This window comes from Theropithecus gelada, chromosome 13 (assembly GCF_003255815.1).
Source record: "Theropithecus gelada isolate Dixy chromosome 13, Tgel_1.0, whole genome shotgun sequence".
Lineage (NCBI taxonomy): Eukaryota > Metazoa > Chordata > Mammalia > Primates > Cercopithecidae > Theropithecus > Theropithecus gelada.
Genome location: NC_037681.1, coordinates 24388658 through 24411066, shown reverse-complemented (window position 1 = coordinate 24411066; position 22409 = coordinate 24388658). Strand labels below are relative to the sequence as shown.

General features: G+C 44.8%; 2 long non-coding RNA genes across 3 annotated transcripts; one reads left to right on the top strand and one right to left on the bottom strand.

The window, feature by feature from the left end:
* Window positions 1-3997: 3997 nt before the first annotated feature.
* LOC112636899 lies at window positions 3998-5120 on the bottom strand. Its single transcript, XR_003122346.1, has 3 exons — window positions 5021-5120; window positions 4724-4752; window positions 3998-4473 (listed from the first exon to the last, which is right to left on the bottom strand). It is a non-coding gene; the product is annotated as an uncharacterized LOC112636899 (long non-coding RNA).
* A 64-nt stretch (window positions 5121-5184) lies between these two features.
* Window positions 5185-20651, top strand: LOC112604982. Of its 2 annotated transcripts, XR_003115316.1 has the most exons (4): window positions 5185-5737; window positions 10596-10705; window positions 16712-16830; window positions 17761-17871. It is a non-coding gene; the product is annotated as an uncharacterized LOC112604982 (long non-coding RNA). The 2 variants fall into 2 exon arrangements; XR_003115315.1 differs by lacking the exons at window positions 10596-10705; window positions 16712-16830 and adding an exon at window positions 19354-20651 and having other exon boundaries at window positions 17761-18394.
* Window positions 20652-22409: the final 1758 nt, after the last annotated feature.

The window sequence follows — 22409 nt, the reverse complement described above, 5'->3', positions numbered from 1 at the left end:
TTTCAGCTTCACAGGTAGTGCCTTCTTGCTGTGTCCCCATAGGGATAGGGTGGAAGGGCCAACACAGCTCTCTGGAGCCTCTTTTAAAAGGGCACTAATCCCATTCATGAGGGCCCCACCCTCATGATCCATTGCCTCCCAAAAGACCCACCTCCAACACTACTACATTTCAACATATGGATTTTCAGGTTTCAATGTAGGCATTTGAGGAAACACAAACATTGACCACAGCAAATGCGATTTCTTCAGACAGCATCACAGAGTGCAGACTGTGCACACGAAAGCTAAACGAAATTTCTACAATATATTTAACAGCTTGGGTCTTTGTTCTCTCATCTGTGAAATACGACCAATGAAACAACCTTGCAAAGTTGGGAGGATTCAGTAAGACCATGCATACAAAAAGTTCAGCCTGGTGGTGCCCAGCACAGAGAGGATGTCCAAACATTACCTGCCTCCTGCCTCCTGCCTCCCATAGAAGATACCACAAAGGGGATGAAAACAAAGTATCTGAATAAGATAGCTACTTTTTTTTGTCTTTGGGCAAAGTGGAAAAGAACTCTTTGATCCCGGGAGAAATGGCATCGCATCTTACTTAGCATAAGCTGCTTGACACATTTTGAAAGCATTGTCTCATACTTTACTATCTGTGACCTGGACTTGGAGGAAAGAGGAAGAGCTGCACAGAGGAGAAGCCTTTAAACAGGAAACCTTGTGCTATCTACATCATTGGTTACCTCCAGGCTATTCGCCTTCTCACATGTAGAAGCAAACACAGAACTAGTAATGAGAATAAGTACTAACAATTTCTCTTTGCCTTATTTTAAAATGTCATTGAAGTGGCTTCCAAGGGTAAATGTAACAGACTGAGATGAAATGTATTTAAAAAGTGAATTAAAAATGAACGCACTTAGAAAAAAATGGAAGAAAGTAAAGCAAGTCAAATCACTTCACAAAATGTAAGCCCAGAAACTCTGAATTTGCTAGACAGATGCTACAGACTAATGACCAAGCATCCCAGCATCCAAAGCCAAGCACAAGGTACCATCGGCTACCAAATTCTAAGATGAAATCACCACTGAGAGCTGAGTCCAATTGATAACTCTAAGTTTAATTTGCAGAAGGGATTTATTATATGCTGAAGAATGACATAATATTTTGAGCACTTTCCGTACTCTCATGCTGTGGTCGTCTGGTTGCTATTTGACTTATCCAGACAAAAATAGAAGTGCCATTTTCTTTTGCATACCTGGCAAGGCCTACAGATATTCCCAGCATGGTTCAGGTGATCTATACATTAGCTTGTTTCATAGGGCTTGAGTTAAAAACTGCACGCTATGCCCTACGGATCATTCTGGTTTCCTAGCAGTGGAGTTTTAAATACTTTGACAACATGGAAACTTGAAAGGTGATATTTCTACAGAATGAGAACATGCTGCTAAATTGGAGATAGAAAAGAAATGCAAACTATTCCGTAACATTTTGATTTTTTTTTTCTTATTTCTATTTGTTTCTTTCCAGTGGTTCTAAGATCTACTGGGCTGCTTATTCGTCATGATGGACTTACATAAAGAGCTTTCAGATTGTGTGGGGCTCAAATCAGCTCCAATGGAAGTCTATTTGTTGAGACTACATTAAGTAACAACCATGTTTTTGCTAGGGAGTACCTGCTACTTTCCATTAGTTTTATTTTGAGGGAAACAAAAAGCATTTCATCTCTGAATTGCAGTACATTTGATTTCTTTGGTTTTTAACTCAGAAAGAGTGACTGTGTGGTTTGAGAAATATTCATGGGAGCTCAAGGGATTAAAGAAAGAAATATCCAGATAAAATGTAAATGTAAAAAAAATAAATTTACAAAAAGGTATGACACTGGTTACTTTTTATTTTAAAAAACATTTCTTTTTTTGGAAATTTTATTTTTCTTCCAAAAGAAGACTGAATATATCCAGTCTACACTGGACATAACTTTCCAGGGAAGTTGTTTCCAACTGCAGACTCTTAGAGGTCACAGGCCACACTTCAGTCTAATATCTGCTGTTTTTCTGCAGTTGCATGACTATTACTGTTCCTTTAAGTCTTTGGAATATTTTTACTGGAAAGGTGGTTTTAAAATTTTCAAAATAATAAACTGAAGAAGATGTACACATCTCTCATTTACTGGTTTACATACAACAGATGGCTTTCAACCAATTATCTGCCTTGTTTAGAAATGTTTTTGAAGTGGCTTCCAAGGATGAATGTAATAACAGTACATAGGGCATGGGGCACAGCCGAAGATTCACTGCCCAGGCCACCCATGGACAGGAAGTCACTCCATGAACTCCGGCTGTGATTTCAGCGCCACCCATGGAGAGAAAGTCACTTCAGTGATTTCATGGACAGGAAGTTACCCCCTGAACTCCAGCTGTGATTTCAGCGCCACCCATGGACAGGGAGTCACTCCATGAACTCCAGCTGTGATTTCACCACCACCCATGGACAGGGAGTCACTCTATGAACTCCAGCTGTGATTTCAGCGCCACCCATGGACAGGGGGTCACTCTATGAACTCCAGCTGTGATTTCAGCGCCACCCATGGACAGGGGGTCACTCTATGAACTCCAGCTGTGATTTCAGCGCCACCCATGGACAGAAAGTCACTTCAGTGATTTCATGGACAGGAAGTTACCCCCTGAACTCCAGCTGTGATTTCAGTGCCACCCATGGACAGGAAGTTACTCCCTGAACTACAGCTGTGATTTCAGCACCACCCATGGACAGGGAGTCACTCCGTGAAATACAGCAGTGATTTCAGTGCCATGAATATGGCACTTGCTATGTAAACACTGTCTGCTGGCAAGTCACCAGAGTGTACCTGTGTTTTCAGAGCCCCAGCTAAATTGAGGTTCTCATTCCAGAGTGGCTGGCAACCCTGCCCTAATGGGAGATGAAGGGGGAGCTGGGTGTCAGCATTTACAGAGCACCTTTCATGGAATGCCTCTTTTACCTGTGGATAGCCTCATGCCTCGTTGTTCAACCCACAACCAGGGAGTCCCTCACACGGGAAACGTGTTTATACTGGCAGACACCCCTGTGGCTCTTGTCTGACCCGTGCTCAGTTTATGCCTTTCTGGCCATTGCTGTGGTGCTAGAAGTCCAACCTCCTGTCCCCACTAACTGCCTCCCTGGCATCCCAGGCAAAGCCCAGCCTGAGGCAGTCCCTGGTTCTTCAGTTGGAAAACACAAAATCAACCCGCACAACAGGAAACTAGCTCAAAGATTTATTACTTACAGATGCAGGTGGGAGGGTATAAGAAATTGGAGGGCAGTCCTCCATCCTCGGGACATGTGCAATGGGATGAGAGTCAGGCAGAGAGAGTGAGTGGGCACTAGCAGTATGTTTACATACATATATATATATATGTGGGTGGGTGTGGCTGTGTGTGGCTGTGTGTGTGTAAGGGAATAGGGTGTGGGAATAGTTACATACTTTAAGTTCTTTGGCAAAGGTCTGAATGGTCCATTTAAAGGAAGACTGGGCTGAGTGCAGTGGCTCACACCTGTAATCCCAGCACTTTGGAAGCCCGAGGAGGTCAGATCACTTGAGTCCAGAAGTTTGAGACCAGCCTGGGCAACATGGCAAAGCCCCATCTCTACAAAATAAATACAATTTTTTAAAAAACCTGGGTGTGGTGGTGCGTATCTGTAGTCCCAGCTACTGGGGAGTCTGAGGTGAAAGGATCACTTGAGCCTGGGAAACAGAGGTTACAGTGAGCCAAGGTCTCATCCCTGCACTCCAGCCTGGGTGACAGAGTGAGACTTTGTCTAAAACAGAAGCCTGGGCAGGAAAGCAGAAGCGCCATTGGCTGGGTGAGAAATGCCTCTGAATTCTGAATCTTGAGCCACCAGCTTGAGCCACTTTGGTGTGGTGTACAACTCGAAACTGTGTCAAGAATGACCGAGCCTTACTTCTGGTCTGCGAAAGTTAAACTTGTATTCAAAACAGATGCTGAGGCCACGCAAAATTGTAAGAATTTACGACAACCTGATCATGCAGACGATGTTTTGTTTCCACAAATGTTAATCTGTCTATCCGTCTATGTAATACACACGTACCATGTGCAATCTGGGATCAGTAATATTCTGAAATGAAATCCATTTAACTGTGAGCATGCTACAACCTCCAGAACGTTAACACATGTTTGTCTTTTAACCTCTGGAGCTCAGCACCTACCCAGCCACAGAAGGGAGCTCAGAGTGTCTCCTGATTGAAAAATATTGGACAGACTACGGCAGCCTCTCAGATGGCCGTCGGCAGTCAACTTCCGGTTCTATGTGGTGAATGAAACTGTGTGGTGGTTGCCGGGTTCTGCTGGGGTGCTGTGACTTGGGCCTTCTTCACTGGGATGGTTCATGAAGTGCCTCATCGTGGGAAGTTTGCAGAGACCATATGTCATCCTGGTGGCTTTGGGGGACTGTCTTGGACTCCAACTTTGCAAAAGTAGATCCAAAACAGCCAGTAGTGCATCCTTGATTATAATTTCAGTCGATAGGTTTAAGAAGAGCAGCTCTTACCATCAATGCTTCTGCCCCCTGGTGACCAAGAGCAACCCACCTATGGTCATGGAGCTTGGAACGCCATGGTAAGTCCTAATCTGCCCTTGCCGCCTGGGATTCTGAGTGGGGCTTTTCCACGTGGAGATTTCCCACGGGAAGTTTAGATCTCGGGCTGCCCACCTACCCGCAAGATGACAGGAGGCTCTTTGACTCCTTTCCAAAAGAAGAAACAATATACGATATCAATACATCTGTGTCCATGTAGACAGATATCTAACAAACTTCTTTACAAAATAGCTTCTCAAGAAAAGCAATCCCAACTAGTTTTGTAAGTAAAGAATACTGGGAAACACAGGTCATTCACAAAGCTAAATGGGATGGGGTAACTTTCACAGAAAGGGGAAAAAAAATAAGAAAAAAAAAAGAGAGAGAGAGAGAGAGAGAGAACAGATCATGATAGAGGGAGAGACGGATACCACACCCAGCACCATGTAGCTGCCTCACATGTCACCCAAGCCAGGGGTGCCAATACCACATCCCCTTCATAAAGATGAAGAGACTCATCCTCAGCGGGGTGGAATTTGATGGAGGTTACCAAGGCAGCAAATTACTGACCTAAGATTCTAACTCCAGTCTTCAGATTCCAAAACCTTTATTATTTGCTGCCCCCCACAACTGCCTCACAAAGCATCCCGGAGTCCAGTGAGCAGACAGCAGAGGAGACTGTCAGCAGACCATCTTGAAGGGGATGCTTGGAGCTGCCAAATGTGTGGTTCAAGATTAATTCCATGTGTTTGGAGAAGCAGCCCTAGCCTCAAAACAAACGTTGGCCACCTTCCAGCCAAGGTAGCACGGAGTGAAGGCCCACGGAGGGACAGCTGGGCTTTTCTGAATTACTTTGGCACACCTACTGTGCCTCGGCCTGCCATGTTTCATCCCCATGGCTGTCCTCAGTGGTGTGCATGGTCACTGCTCCCTTCACCGCTGAGAAGACGAGCACAGGACACTCAGGGGACGTGTCCAAGGCCCCACATCAGGAAGGGCTGGAGCCAGAATGGGGTCTGAGACGCTGGATATACAAAGAGACAATGGTGTGACCATCTGTACAAATGGAACTGTGGCCCACGACCTGCAGCAGCCAGCCCAGAAATCCAACACGTCACCTGCAGCAGCCAGGCTGGACGCTGGCCTGCCCTCGGTAAGTCACACCTGCGGGAAGCCAGGCCGCTATCTCTCGCCCCAATGTAGGAATCAAGCAACCCGTAAGAGTCAGTCCCAGATGCCTAAGACTTGGTTAATAACTCACAGCTGCCCCGACTCCTGCCCTGACGTCCCACTGAGGACAAACCGAGAAAGACAAACGTGCTCGCCTTAAACTCACACAGGATGCCCCGGTTCTAGTTGCGGCCCCAGCTTCCAGGCCAGCAGCCTCCACTGGGGCTCAGCCATTGCCTTCCTTTCCACTGGGAAGCTCCCACGCCCAGCCTGCCTGGGTCTCTGCAAAAATGCAAGTGACAGTGGCCAGCTCTTTGCTCTTACCCAAGCTGGAGATCAGCAGCTTCTGTCTGTCCTCGTTTGGGCTCCGAGCTCCTCCCAGGAATCTGAGACCCTCCTGCCCCGGACTGTGGGCTCCACCACCCTCCTGCCTGCTGTGGGAAATCAGGAGGGTGAAAGTGCAGCTGGGCTTGGCCCAGAGGTGCCCACAGGGACGCCCAGAGCTGCACAAGCTCTGTCCATCTTGCCTCTGGGACCAGCTCTGCATTGCTGCAGAGCCCTCATCAGAGTCAGCTTTCTGTTGCAATAACTGAATACCTGAGATTGGACAATTTATAAAGAAAAAATTGTATCTGACATTTCCGGAGGCTGGAATTCCATGGTTGGGGTGCATCAGATGAGGGCCTCCCCTCTGCACCATGACTTAGCCGAGGGCATCACATGGCAAAGGGTGGGGTGTTGCCCTGAGGTCTCTCTTCCTCTTCCCACAAAGCTGCCAGCCCCACTGGGACCCGCCCTGATGACCTCATCTAACCCTAATCACCTCCCAGAGGTGCCATCGGCATTTGGACTTGAGGATTAAGGTTCTAAGCACACAGGCACACACATGCACACACCACACACAACACACACACAGTCACATACACAACACACACATACACCCCACACACACAACACACATGCACATCCCACACAACACGCACACAACACACATATACACAATGCCAACTTATTGACATTTTGTCCACACAGCTCTGGCCAAAGCATTCCTGAGCCGAGGCTCAGCACTGCCCAGCAGCCCTCACTGTCAGACCAGCGGAGGTCGTGCGGGCTATGGACGCAGCCCCGGTATAGATGCAGCGGGGCCACATGCCTCTTCCCCTGGTTTAAATGTTTATCCAGAAAAGAAAAACGTAGCCTGAGATTTCACTCTGTGTGGCAGACACAGTCACACACACAACACACACATATATAATACACACTCACATGTACCACACACATGCACACACCACACACAACACAGTCACACATGCACACACAACACACACGTACACCACACACAACACAGTCACACACACATTCACACACACACATGCACACACCACACACACCATGCACAAAGCCATACACACATGCACACACAACACGCACATACACACACCACACACATACACACATTTACAACCACACACACAGTACACACATGCACTCACATTCACATACATATTCACACACCACATACACAACACACACATTCACACACATACAACACAGTGTCATTCATACAACACATATACACCACACACAACACATACACAACACATTCACATACCACATATACAAACACATGCATACACACAGTCACACATGCACACACATGCACACAATTTACACACACACACCACACATGCACACACACACATTCACACACTACACACAACTCACATATTCACACACATATAACATACACACACAAAACACACATTCACACAACACAAACATACATGCATTCACACACCACATACACACGTAACACACAAACACACATCCACACAGCACACGCATTCACACACACACCATCCCAGTGTCCTCCCCTGTCTTCCCCCTTTCCCTCACAGCTTGCTTAAAAATACAGCCGTGCTCCCTGTAATCTAAGCCCAAACCGCCAGGACCTTCAGGGAAAAGTCCCTCAATGGGGAAGCCAGTTGGAAAAGAAACAAGTGTCTGGCAGCCACACAGAGTGAAATCTCAGGCTACGTTTTTCTTTTTTGGATAAACATTTAAACCAGGGGAAGAGGCATGTGGCGCCGCTGCATCTATACCGGGGCTGCGTCCACAGCCCGCGTGGCCTCCGCTGGTCTGACAGTGAGGGCTGCCTGGCAGTGCCGAGCCTCGGCTCAGGAGTGCTTTGGCCAGAGCTGTGCGGACAAAATGTCAAGTTGGCCCCACTTGAAAACGTGATAAAAGTCTGAAACTGACACTACAAGATGACTCTAGCCTGGTGTTCTGTAATAGGGAGCGGGGTGGGTGTGGGAATACCAGGCTTCTTTCACCATTTTCGCCTGTCCTAAATTGTGTGAGTTTTTCTCTTTAAAACCCTGCTCTTCACCCTTCACTCCCACTTCATCCAATGTCTTTCTTGGACACTGAACATTCCTTCATACAACTTTTTATTTTTTAACTCGGAGCAATTGAGAATGTCAGAGAAAGGTAAAGTCCTCAATGGTACCAGATGATCCGTTTAAGAACAATCCAAAACCAATACGTGTATTACATTGCCAGAAGTTTCGAGCCCAGTCTTAGGCACTGTGGCCCCTTTCCACATTAGAGGACACAGATAGATGAGCACTTGGATAGACAAGTCAATAAATAGAAAGAAAAAGCCAAACTTTGATGATCTGCATTCATGGAAAGATCAGTATAGATAAGTCAAAACCACAAAGTACCCAAATCTCATTTGAGATTTTATGATTTATGTCAATTTTCCTTCCATCAACCTTTTGTAGGAATATACTGAAGGCAGGGAGAAGGAGGAAAATAGAAATACTACCTTTTTAAAAAACAATGCTTAAATACCTTTGTCTTTCCCTTTCTTCTGGAAGTACACCTGCGTAGTAAAGTAGCAGTCCTCATGAACCAAATATTTCCAGTCTGGAGTCACACACACCTGATTCAAATCTTGACTGAGCAACTGAATTAGCAGTGAAGCCTTGGAGAAGTTACTTAAATATCCTAAATTCATCTTTTTCTACAAGAGAGAATAATAGTCCTATCTCTCAGGGTGTGGGCATCAGCCAGGCACAAGGTAGACACTCGCCAACCACAGGGCTGACCATTGACCCATGCCGTGTGAGGGTGGGCAGTGCCTGCAAGTGGCGGTTTCTAAACAAGCAAAGGCAGCAAGAAACACGCCAGACCACAGTTTCTATTACCAAGGCCAAGCCCATTGCACGGCCATAAATAAGAGGACATGCATCTTCCCTCCCCTTCCGCAGGGACTCCAAAAGCTGCTCTTTTGAGAATTGCCCACTATCTGGGTGTCCTCGCATTAATGAAACTTAGCTTGGCTACAGACAGGAAGGACCAGGAAGCAGCACTGTTCTCACCTGGGCCCCTACCCCATAGAAAGGACTGTCCTGCATCTGTTGGGGGCAGCAGGGCACATGGGGAGGAAAAGTGTTAACCAGGGCTCAGAGGACCCTAATCCAAGTGCACCTTCATTCCAAAGAGGTGTAGATGTTCTAGAAACTAAAATTGGACCTCCCTGAGTTCCAATTTCCTTTGTTTGCAAAGAGCATAATCCTGAGTTATCTTTAAAGCCCTGGCATGGGCTTTGAAGTTAGAGAGATATATTTTGAGCCATGGTCTGTGTTGCTATTTACCAGACATGGGAGCTCGGACAACTGGTTTACATTCCTGAGCCTCACCGTCCCCTTTTGAAAATCCCCTTACCTGAAACCATTGCTATGGAAACAAATAATAGACATAAAACACACAGTAATAAGAGCTCACTCGTTGATAGCTGTTATCGCTGTTATTGACATCTCCATTATCATGATGATGGTGATTACAAACCCAAATAATTAAGACATAAAGAAGCAAAAACACACTGAGCTGACTCCTGGACCTGGCGCTCCGTAAACCTTGGCTGTTCTTATTATCAGAGCATCTCGTTACTCCCTGCATAGCCCTCCATGGCTGTCTAGAGGCCAGCATTCCCTCTGTAAATTGTGTCATTTCTCTTTAGTGGGAGCCCCCTTGCAGGGAGATCAGAGCCAGAGGGAGAGGCAACGCTCTGGACAAGGCCAGTCTAGATGGCAGGAGGCAGGACAGCACCTACCTGGAAGGGAAAGACCGGGCCAGGGGGGCTTGGACATTTACTGAAACCCCCCAGCCTGAGCACGTTCTGAGAGGAGATGCCTGCCACTCCTCAATCCACACCCCTAATGCCTCAGCACCTCTGTATTGTCTCCTTCTTGCTCCCTGCCTTGCCCTCAGACCTGGAGCTCCTGAGCCACTCCTTGTCTTTGGCCCCAAGACCTGTGGTATCTTCCTTCAGCTCCTCCTGTCTCCTCCACCGATATCCCCTCCAGATGCTTATTGTATTAGTTCATTTCACGCTGCTATAAAGACATACCCGAGACCGGGTAATTCATGAAGGAAAGAGGTTTAATTGACTCACATTTCTACACGGCTGGGGAGGCCTCAGGAAACTTACCATCATGGCAGAAGGCGAAGGGGAAGAAAAGTATCTTCTTCCCAGGGCGGCAGGAAGGAGAAGTGCAAGTGAGGAAATGCCAGACGCGTATAAAACCATCAGATCTCCTGAGACTCATCACTATGATGAGAAAAGCATGGGGGAAACTGGCCCCATGATCCAATCACCTCCACCTGGTCCCACCCTTGACAGGTGGGGATTACAATTCTAAGTGACATTTGGGTGGAGACACAGCCAAACCGTATCACCCATCCTGCCTCTCAGTGCTTGTTTCTCATGCTCACTGCACCTTCTCTTCTCCCCACCCCTCCCCTTCCTTCTTTTCCTCTCCCCTCTTCTCAAGGGTACCCTTGTTGGAGAACATGGGAGGCCAAAATCCAAACACGGCAAGAGATAACAAATGACTTGTCTGGTGACTGAACCCTGAGCTGGGAGCACTGCCTGGAGAAAACTGTAAGCCCTCTGCCATCCTGTGCCAGGCCAGAAGGGACATCACTATAGAATTCAATTATAGCGACAACAACAATCACACGGAATAATAATAAATCAGTAGTTATAGGCCAGGCACAGTGGCTCACACTTGTAATCCCAGCACTTTGTGGGCCTGAGTCAGGAGGACTGCTTGAGGCCAGGAGTTCGAGACCAGCCTAAGCAACATAATGAGACACCATCTCTACAAAATATACAAAAATTAGCCAGGCATAGTGGTGCGTGCCTGCAGTCCCAGCTTCTCAGGAGGCTGAAGCAGAAGATTACTTGAGCTGGGGAGTTTGATGCTACAGTGAACCATGATCACACCACTTCACTCCAGCCTCGGTAACAAAGTGAGACCCTGCCCCCAACTCAAAAAAAAAAAAAAAAAAACCAGTTATTACACACTGACTGTTGCAGGCACTATCCAAAGCACTTTGGGCACATTATTATCTGTAATCCTCATCATCTAGAGGCTGAATAGGCAGACTCCAAGCACTGCCATGCTGCAGTGGATAGTAATGAGTGCTTGGCTACTCCAGGGAGCCTCAGGAACCAGAGTCTTTGGAAATGGTCTTTGCAGTAAGACCTAGATCGTCTTCTTACAGGTACAAGAGGAAAGTGGCAAGCACTCTAGTGGGTGAGTTGGCAGGCCAAGACACAAGCCCCAGGTTTAGCATCAACAGAATGAAAGGCACTTGGCAAATCACTTGGTCTCGTTGCTAATATTAAATGGGGCTGGACAATCTCTGAGGTTTTTAAGGCTTCTAGATTTTTAGAAACTTCTACTTTTACATCCAGAGACCTTCACCTAATTAAATATCAATATCTTCCCTTAGAGGAAGAACAGTGAGGTACCAGCGTCATTATTGGCAAACATTATTTCACACCTCCAGTGCAGCTTGATAAACATGGAATGTGTGAGAGATAAATGCTGCTCACTAATGCATCCAATTCACCCCCTCGGGAAATGTAGACTCGTACTTCCTACCTCTCTGAAGTTAGACGTGGCCACATGGCTTGCTTTGACCAATGAAATACAAGCAGAAGTAACCTGTGTTTCTTCTAGACAGATACCTTTCAGAATCAATGCACATAAACCATTTCCTCTTCCTCTTGTCTGGTGACAGGATGTCCCAGAGCTCCTGCCCACCATAAAGAGACACACAAATGAATAAGAGATACACCCCTGAGAGCTGGGGCTTGCTTGTTACTGCAGCATACACAGGCTCTCCTGACTGACACACTGAGCACCTTGCAAGTGCCAGGCACACTTCCAGGCTCAGGAGATGCAGCTGGTGAGGGCAGCTGCTGCTGACGAGCACCCCCTTGTCAGGCAATACCTGAGTTCTTTCAGGAAGACAGTTGAAAAGCTACAGGAGATTGGAAGAGACATCCTGAGATAGTCCACAGTGGAGCTCTGTGGTCAGGACATGCCAGCACCCTCTCAATGTCACACTGCAAAGCCAACTGACTCCATCATAAGGGACTGTCAGTGTGTGTGAATGCCACCTGCAGCCAGTCCTGTCTGCCATAAGGACTATAATGACACAAAGGAAGTGGGAAGGGAGGGCCACTGTGTGATTAGCTCTTACATGCAGTCCCTTAGGCATTTGTCTGAGTGGATCATCTGCTGTAGACAGAACAGACTGGGTCCTTAGTGCACATTCAGGGCAAATGGAACTGACTACCTATATGCAGCATTCATGCTTTTAGCAAAGCTTTCTCACTGCATAGCTATTTGGCTTGTTAAGCCTGCAATTCTGGGTCTGGGCCAAGACATGGGGAACAGTGATGCTAATGAGAACACCAAGGAAACACAGCGGTGAGCAGCAAGTCACAGCTGCCTATCACCTTCGCACCTGCCACATTCCCTTCAGTGTAAGTTGACTCGCCGTCCTATCCATGCTTATCATCTCTCTGGGGTTCAGGTCTCCAGGAATGTCCTGGCCTCTACTCACATATCTATACAACATGACATTGATAAGGCAGACGTTAAACAACTAGCATTTTACATTCTGAAGTGAAAATTTAAAATGCACAGTCCTTTTTAATTCAATTTCTAATTACTGCACTATATACAACCCAGAATGATGGCGAATTGATAAAATATGCAAATGAAGCAACAATTCATAGAATATATTAAAATTTCCATTTAAACTGTTAGTTAAGCTGTATACATTTGTAAATGTAAACATTAACCCTCAGGAAAAATATTTTCTAAACTACAGCATAATTGGCAACTCCAGAATCATATATAACAGAAAAGAGATCATTATACAGACAAGTACCTTTATCGCTATAAATAAAAGAACATTTCCACAGAGTTGTTGCTTCCTCTTGGCTGCCCCCACAGCACCTCCCCTGGCTCTCTGTGGAGCCATTGTTGATACCCTCCTCCATGGCAGGCAGTGGGGCACACATCTGCCTCCCAAGCCAGCAAGCCACACCCCTGAGGGCAGCACCGAGCCTGAGCCAACCATATCCCCTGTATTGCCCAGGGCACAGGAGGTGCTTGCAGCCCTCAGCTGAACTGGTTGAAATTGAACAATATGGAGTTGAACTGAATTAGATCAAATGTAATGAAATTAAATAGCACGTGATGTCTGTAGGTTTCCATTTTAGAAGCTAAGTAACAAAGTCCAAATTCTCTCCTCTTCTACCAGATGAAATGCCTCAGGCCAACATGCAAGCAAGCCTGGGATCAGGAGATGCCTGGGACAGAACAATCCACAAACTAAACCAGGCTGCCTGTCACAGGTGCACTAACCACCTTCCCACCCAGGAAGGTGTCCGAACCCCATTCTCAATGGAGAGAAGGTACTCCTGGACCAGCTGGCACAGCCCCTCTCATGAGCCCTCCCAAAACCCCTCAATGTGAAGGATCTCTGCTAATGTGACGCCGAACAACACAGGATTCAGAATCTTCAAAACAGCTGCTGTGACCTGTTATTTTCATCAGTCTCTGCAAATAATTATGTCATAATTTATGTTGAGGAAAAGGTGGCTTTCATGAAAAGTATACTTAGCTGTTTTTTACCTGACAACGAAAAACACAAAAATCTATTTTTACCCAGTTTTGCCTAATGTGCTAGAAAGCTTAGAGCAAAACAATGTACAACAGTGGTCAGTACCCCTTGATCTCCAGTTCTTGGTTGGGTATTGCCAACTCCCTTCCCCTTCCCCTTCCCCTTCCCTCCTTTCTTTCCTTCTTTCTTTTGAGATGGAGTCTTGTTCTGTCACCCAGGCTGGGGTGCAGTGGCCCTATATCTGGGCTCACTGCAACCTCCGCCTCCTGGGTTCAAGCAATTCTCATGCCTCAGTCTCTTGAGTAACTTGAGTAGCTGGAATTACAGGCACCTACCACCACGCCCGGCTAATTTTTGTGTTTTTAGTAGAAATGGGGTTTCACCATGTTGGCCAGGCTTGTCTTGAACTCTTGACCTCAGGTGATCCACCCACCTTAGCCTCCCAAAGTGCTGGATTACAGGCATGAGCCACCGTGCCCAGACTCTCATTTCTTTTTGGTGGTTGTTATTTTACTATATTCTCTACTGGTGTTTTTGCAAATAACCTCTAGTTCCTTTTGAAAGTATAAAGGCAATAAATAATACACAAACCAAAATAGAACAAATATCAAACTATATTAGAGCTACTGAGCAAGAAAAGCCATGCTACCTACCCAAACGCTGCCATAAATTCCACACTTCCTTTCGTCATGTTAAAATTCATAAACAGGTAACAAATTATGTTGGGAAGATAAGATCACAATTTTAGCATTGAAAAAAGACAAATGATTTGGAAAACAGCATTAGTGATTTTCCAAAAGACCAGTGAATTAATAATCTATAAATAGGACCCACATTCCCATGCATTGCCAGGCACTCTAATCACCTCTGCAAAAGACTAGTCAATAAAAGGGAAAATAAATTAATTTTTTAAGGAGGAGGAAGAAGCAGAGATGGAAACTCTCATTATTTGAATGCACGTCGTGTTTCAAGTGATGTTTTGTGGAGTATTCTGCATACAGTATCTATGGGATAGGGTCATTATTCTTATTTTATAGGTGAGACTAATGTTACCCAGGCACAGGAATAAGTAACTCAGCCAGTATCCTAGCATTAGAAGAAGTCATAAATGACCCATCCAAGGTTAAGTCCCAAGGTTTTCTCTCCAAAACGTGCCATTGTATCATTAGTGACTCCAAAATACTTTCACATATTCTGTGCACTTCACATTGATTATAACATTTTATCCTCCTACTAACTGTAGGTAGTAGTTAGAATAGGATCTGCCCATTTGGGGAGTGAAGAAACTGAAGCCAAGAGGCGTATGTTTCTAGTTGGGTCATATCCATGCTCTGATATTTCACGGCAGAACCACACTCCAGCTCTCTCTATCCCAGGGCTAGAACATTGTCATGCAGCTTTGCACCATCCTGTAGAAAAGCGAGGACGTGAGTCTTAAAGACTCACCTTCCAGCTGCTCATTCCAGGAGAGGGAAGAGTCAAATGTGCCTGCGCGCACATTATCCTACCAAGAGTGTTCGTATGTGATTTTATGCCCCTTCCCTCCACCCTAGACTTAACCACAATATTTTTAAAATGTAGATAAGGCTTTGGGGATAAATTCAGAAATGTGTTCTGTCCCCCGGATGCAATTACAATGCATCCGGCCTGTGTGTCAAGCTCCTAAGCCTTCTGAAAATATCTTCCTCCTGACCATTTTGTAAGACAGCAGAGTCAAGAAAACAAAATTCCTGGAAAGAGGAGGTTAACTGGATGTCTGATTGCCTCCAAAAAGCAATTAAGACTCAAGCAGAAAGTTCAAGTTGATACTGAACCAGTTCAACCCTGCTATCCCCAAGCCCATGAAATCCCAGAGCTGCCCTGCCTCAATATAGCCTGACATGTTTCCAATGGCCATGATGATGCATATTCAGCAGCGTAAACACCACTGGCCTTTCCTAAATCAATATTCATGGAAACCCTCCGGCAATCAATATGCAGAGGGTAAGCCTTCCCCAGGGTAGCTTCTGCTGCAAATGGTAGCAGGCCCCTCCCACCCTCCAAACCCAGGCATCACACACTTCCTTGACACACACTAAGTCTTCAAAACACATGCATGGGGCTGCCTTCTGTACATATACACACTGATTCACATAGAAAACTCTCAACCTCCCTAACAGAAATGTACCTCGCCCACCACTCATCGGAGATTTTGGCTGAGAGCTATAAACTGAGCAGGCTATTTTAGTTTTGTCTTTCATTTTTTGTAAGTTTAACTGAGCTCCATCAGGTAGTTCTAATAAGTCTAATTCCAACTTGCAAGGGAGGGGTGAGGACTGGGGCACTCATGGTCTCCATGAAGCTAAGCAAGGGGGAAGATAAAGATGCCTTCAGCTAGCACAGTGCCCAGCCAACCACAGCTGCTGAAGAAATCTTTTTTAAAAATCTCATTTTTAGTATTTGTGGGTACACAGTAAGTGCATTTATTTATGGGGTATATGAGAGACTTTGACACAGGCATACTGCATTTGTCTGTTCTCACGCTGCTAATAAAGACATACCTGAGACTGGATAATTTATAAAGGAAGGAGGTTTAATAGACTCACAGTTTCACATGGCTGGGAAACCCTCACAATCATGGCGGAAGGCAAAGGAGGAACAAAGTCACATCTTACATGGCCACAGGCAAGAGACACCGTGTGCAGGGGACTCCCATTTATAAAACCATCAGGTCTCATGAGATTTATTCACAAACACAAGAACAGTATGGAGGAAACTGCCCCCATGATTCAATTACCTCCACCTGACCACCCTCCTTGACATGTGGGGATTATTACAATTCAAGATGAGATTTGGGTGGGGACACAGCCAAACCATATCACATACAATGTGCAATAGCCACATGCGGATAAATGAGGCATCTAGAGAAATGTTTTCAGGAGCAAAAGAGAAATTGAGTGAAATCCTCCTGTTCTTGCAGCTGATAGGTCTAGTTCCATGTGGCTCCAAATGCCTCCACCATGAGCTAAAAGCAGTGACTGACTGAAAAACCCTCTCTATTACAGACCACAACACTGAACCCAACATCCCCCTAAGTAGGTGAGCGGTTAAAAGCAAAGGAGTCTCTGGAGGTCCTTGTGTTAACTGAAATAAGCCAGGCACAGAAAGACAAATATCCCGAGTTCTCACTCAAATGTGGGAACTATTAAAAAAAAAAAAAAATTGATCTCATGGAGGTCGAGAATAGAATGATGGATACCAGAGGCTCACAAGGGTATGTGGGTGGGAGGATGTGTGGGTGGGAAGGGTGTGTGGGTGGGAAGATGCGTGGGTGGGAAGGGTGTATGGGTGGGAGTGAGAACAGAGATGAGTCAATGGGTGTAAACATACAGTTAGACAAAAGGTGTAAGTTCCAATGTTCAATTCAGAGTGGGTGACTATAGTTAACAACAATGTATATTTCAAAGTAACTGGGAAAAAGGACTTGAAATGTTCCCAAGACATAGAAATGGTCAGTACTTGACATGATGGACACCCCAAATACCTTGACTTGATCACTGCGAATTCTATGCATGTAACAAAATATCACATATACCCCATAAGTACATAAAATATCGTGTATCAATTTTTAAAAAGCAAGGAAATCAGAAATCACCAGGTGTTAGTTGGGTGATTTTGTGCAGGCCATTTAACCTCCATTGGTGCTCCAGTTTTCTCATCTGTAAATTAGGGAAAACTTGGAGCATCTCATGGGACTGTAGTGAGAATTAAATGACATTGTGAAAATAAAAAACTGAACACAAGTCCTGCTCAGAGAAAGAAGTCAAGTAATGGTAGCCATCACTCTTCATCAGCCTGGAATGCATTCGATTCAGGAAACATCTCTTTTTCTTCTCCCTTTAAAGGAGAGGATACCAAGATACAGTGAGGAATTAGCAGAGCTCCTGCAGGGGAGGTGTGGGCAGGAAAGGAGGGCTGAGAAAGGAGTGGTCAGGGACTGTCTAATTGGATTCTTTTTGTTTTCTGCAGGTTGTACTCACACATTGGTCTTATGGGGAAATGTTAAGACCTCCCACTTGTAAGGTTTTATAGCCCTCTATGGAATGTTGAAGAAAGAGTAAAATGCATCCAAAAAAAAAACTAAACTGGATAAATTCTGAGGCCTCTTCAGGTCTTAAGATGGCTGTTTTCTAGGTCCTCTTGTTGCAGCAGTGAAATCCACAGACACGGACAAGTGAGTCAATTACGTGCCTTTCAGAGAAAACTTCTGACTTAGGAATTCCAGCTATTTGGCCCAACCCATATTAGACTGTGTTATAAAGAATGGGTAAATTACATCACGAAGGGAAGAGCAGAGGAAACACAACATTCCTTCAAGACCCATCAGCTCTGATGTTAGCAGAACACCCCTAAAGAGGAAAACAAGAAATTTTGAATTTGAACTTGGTACTTCCCAGCAGCCCCGGGAGTGGGGTCACAAGCCCTGCTGGGGGGCAAAGAACTCTGAGGATCAAAGATGTTGAGCATCACCTTAGAGGCCAAAGATCAGAACAGTGGAGGTGGCCTTTGAAGCCCAATCTATGCTTTCACCAGAGAGTGAGAACGGCCTCTATTTCCAGGAAGCTCACTGCAACAACAATCACGATCCACTGAGCCTGACAAGGTGAGAATTTACTTTCAGCACCTGCAATAGTTTCCTATTAAAGTTACATATGAAACCCTGCCGTCTTGTACCAACTAATGTTCACACCAGCGTTCCTATTTTCAAGATAAATTGCAAAATAAAAACTCTTGTTTTTGTTAGCAAAAGAAAACTTCTTTAGGAGGACAAAAGGGAGATGAAGAAACAGAAAACACAGCTCTCCATCTGAATTACAGAATGCAGAAAATATCCTGAAGTGAATAACACAAGAATCACCCTTTTCCCTCCTGAGATAACAGGTTACTTATAAGAAACAAACTTGAAATCTCTGCATCTGGACCAGCTTCCAGAGGCTTTTGTCCTGACCAGGTGAGAGAAAAAAAAAAAAAAAAACTGATGGTCGGTCAGTGGGTAAACAGTGACACCCAGTGGTCACTTAGATAACCAGCTGTGCATTCTCCCAATTCAACTATCCACATTTTTTTTTAAAAAATGGTCAAGTAGTATGCATTTTGTTATTCAACAGATATTTACTGAATAACTAGAAGATGCTAGATGTTATTCTATTCATTTTACACCACTCTTCAAATTACGGATGTTTCCTCACCGAAACCGACCCTCACAAAAGAAAAGCTATCTGGGGCCTTAGATCCCCTTTCAAAGGCTCAAGGTGAGACCCACAAACAAGGGTCAGCAAATTCCAAAGGAGATGAAGGGCTTTTCCCGGGGTCACAATCAAATCAACGTGCCATGTGGCAGCCAAGTACGAGTCTCCAGAGGCTTCTCTCAGGGCTCCCATGGGAAAGGGTTTGTGCACGTTGATTTCAGGCCACGTGAGCACTGCAGACGTTGATCATAGTATTAATACAAGGACAGCTGCTCTTCCTGGCTTTCTTCGACTAATCTCCGTAACTTGGTTAAGCCATGTTATCTTCTACTTTTATGATGAGTAAATTGTCGTTTTCATCATTTCTTTGTAGCTGGATTTGGGGAAGGAAAGGAAACCAGGGAAGAAGGGGCTGAAATAATTGGTTTCCACCGTGACCTTTGAACCCTCGGGTGAGTTGTCAACTTCATTGAGGATGAGTGTCCTTGATATCAAACGAGATCACTTTACTTGCAAGCTTGTTGTGAGGATTGAATGAAACCTTTTCTTTTTTCTTTCTTGGAGTTTTGGAGCAACGTCCCTGAGCCAAGCCCCACACCAGCTTGAGCCCTATCATCAGTAAATATACGGTGCTTTCTCCCCTCCCCTCTGCACTCCAGCTTACTCTGCAGTCCGGGGGTGGCACCAGGATCCCCTTTAAGACTTTGCCACTTGGGCCAGCTGTGCCTCTGAGAAATTCCCTGTTTCTATTGCAGGCCACAAGGACGAGCTGAGAAATGGCTTCCAGTCACCATCTAGATTAGAAAGCCTATAGTTCAAATATAGAGATATCAGTTATGCCTGTGAAAAGACATTAAATCGCACAGGGCTGTAATTCCTAGACTCTACAAATTTCATCTTGCACTAAATTCTATTATTTCATTTATAATTCAGATTCTTCAAATCTAAGAGTGCCTAGCTTAAAATTATTATACCTAAAACTATTCCAAAACTGGACTCCTTAATTGCCTTACTGGAACCAGTAGCTGATTCAAAGCAAAACGAAACAAAATTCCTCCTTTCTCTAATTTAGTGAATCAATGATCTAACCGAACTCATTTTTGGACGGAGTTTGCAGCACTTGCAGCCCTGAGGGACACATTCCCCCACCACACTGAGCTTGCACTCCCATCAACTCAAGTGAACATTTTGCTTATTCAGATTGGGGGGGTGAAGGAAGTCACAAAAGGGTTAACATGTGCGGCATTTCATTGTAATATGTACTCACTACTAACTAAATTAAGAGATGTGAGTTATTAAAAACTCCATCTTAAGAAAGATAAGTAACAGAAATCAGAGTTCAGACCCGTTGTTACTGAGTTTCCAACCAACACCTGTGAGTTAAACCTATGGCCACCCTGAAAACGGTTCATATTTTCAAAAGCAATCCTTCATCGAAGATGAAATGCACTAAAGATTCATATTACATATCATGCTGCAATAAGAAAAGCAAATAAGGCCTTTCCTTATTCAATAATAAAGTTTAAAGAAAAGGAATATTTGTTTAGCCAGTTAGCCAGAAATTAGGTGTATCAGAATACATCATTCTCTGAGCATTTTAGAAAATCAGGCTATTTCTACATTGTGTTTTTCTTTGTAAGCCCTTAAAAAATATAGAGAATATTCTTGAAATTATAGTGTTTGTCTTCTGGAACAAAAAATACTAATCAAGGAAATCTGCAAATTTAATTGTTCATTGAGCTTCCACAGCAAACACTGTGTGAGGAGTCTGAAGCTTAGAAGTCCAAAAACTAAAAGATTATTATTATTTCGATAATAATATCTTATGTCTGCATAACATCTGAACTCAGTTCTTCGCAGAGGTTCTCCCCTTCCTCAAGCAACCTCTGAGGTAGGGAGGGGCGACAATATTGGCTCCATTTTACAGTTAAGAAAACAGAGGCTCACGGAGTCATAAGGCTGGGCGGGAACGTCCGTCCTGTTCTCTGGGTCTGAAGAGCACAGTCATGAAGGATGGAAGTCATTTCACATTTTAAAATGAAACAGATAACTTGTGCTAAATGCGTGTCCCGGCCCTGCCGTGAGAGACAAGGAAGTCAAAGCAGGTGAGGGCGCAGGAGGCCGGATTTCCTGTGATGCTGGACACGTGGCAGGAAGCGGGGAGAGCCGACACCGGAAGCCCTGGAAGGTTGCCTGCTCTGCAGCAGCTGGAGGGAGCAAGAGAGCCCTGTGGCTGGCATGGTCAGAAGAAATCTAAGCGGACTAAGAGCCATAACCTGCCCTCGAACTCAGGTATGCTTTCTCCGATTCAGGCAAAACTCAGGGTTCACCACTGAAAGAGGCTTCACCCAGCCCTCTTGGTGCCCTCCTCGGGGTTCCACGGAATCCTGACGCATGCTCGTCATTTCATTTTTAGGCTTTGCATTAATTTCAACCTGCTCAAGACATTAAAGCACTCGAGAGTTGAAAAAATTTTGGAGGACTCATTTCAAATGTCATGCTGCCAAGGCTCCCTGCTGGCTTTTCCATATTTAATCAAAAGCACTCAGTTGCCTGCTTTCAAAGTAGTGAGCGCCAAGCCCCCTGCCCAACAGCCCTAAGCTGCAGCCCTTCAAAGTGCTGGGTAGACTGACCTCAGCCAATCAGCCAATCAGCCAGCGCTGAGAAATTCAGACCTTAGTGCTGAGTGAATGCCCAGTGTCATTTGTAGCTGAATGCAGCCGTGTAATGGGTGCTGGGTGATTATCTGTAATGTATGGAAAGCAAGATGAGAATCTCTTTTTACTCCTCTTACTGTTTTCTAATCTAATTGACAAGGAGTTCAGGGAAGTGCAGTAAAAATTCTTCTCTAGTCAATGGGTGATTTTTTTTTTTTTTTTAATGTGAGAACAATCAAAAAGTATGAAGGAGAATGAGCTGGAGTAACCTCGATTTAAGAAAACAGTAACACACTATTAAAAAAGAAAGAAAGAAAGAAAAAGAAAAGTAACAAAGTGAGGGAAGAAAGAACAGATGGATGAGACCATCAGATTCCTCTTTCCAGGAAGGAAATTCATTAGTACAGTAACTCAGCTCTTTAATTATGAATGGGTCTATTTAATTCTCCAAGTTTACTACTGATTTCCTGAATAGTATATGTTTCTGAGTTAGAACATATTCATTAGTCCTTTCCATTCCAGGACACCTTGGCAAAGAGCTGAACAAATGACCTCTCAGCAGGGGTGAGCACCGGTGTGGGGTAACCTACCTGTGACCATCTCCCCAGAAAGTCTGGACCGCAGAAATGTTCACAATTTTTAATGAATGTGCACAGCTCTTGAATGTGCACAGTAGGACATTTTTAAATGATCAACACTCAAATTTTTGAAATTATCATGAATTATTGTCCCAAAGATTAAGAATTGAGTAAAAGAATGCTTCTGCATTTTG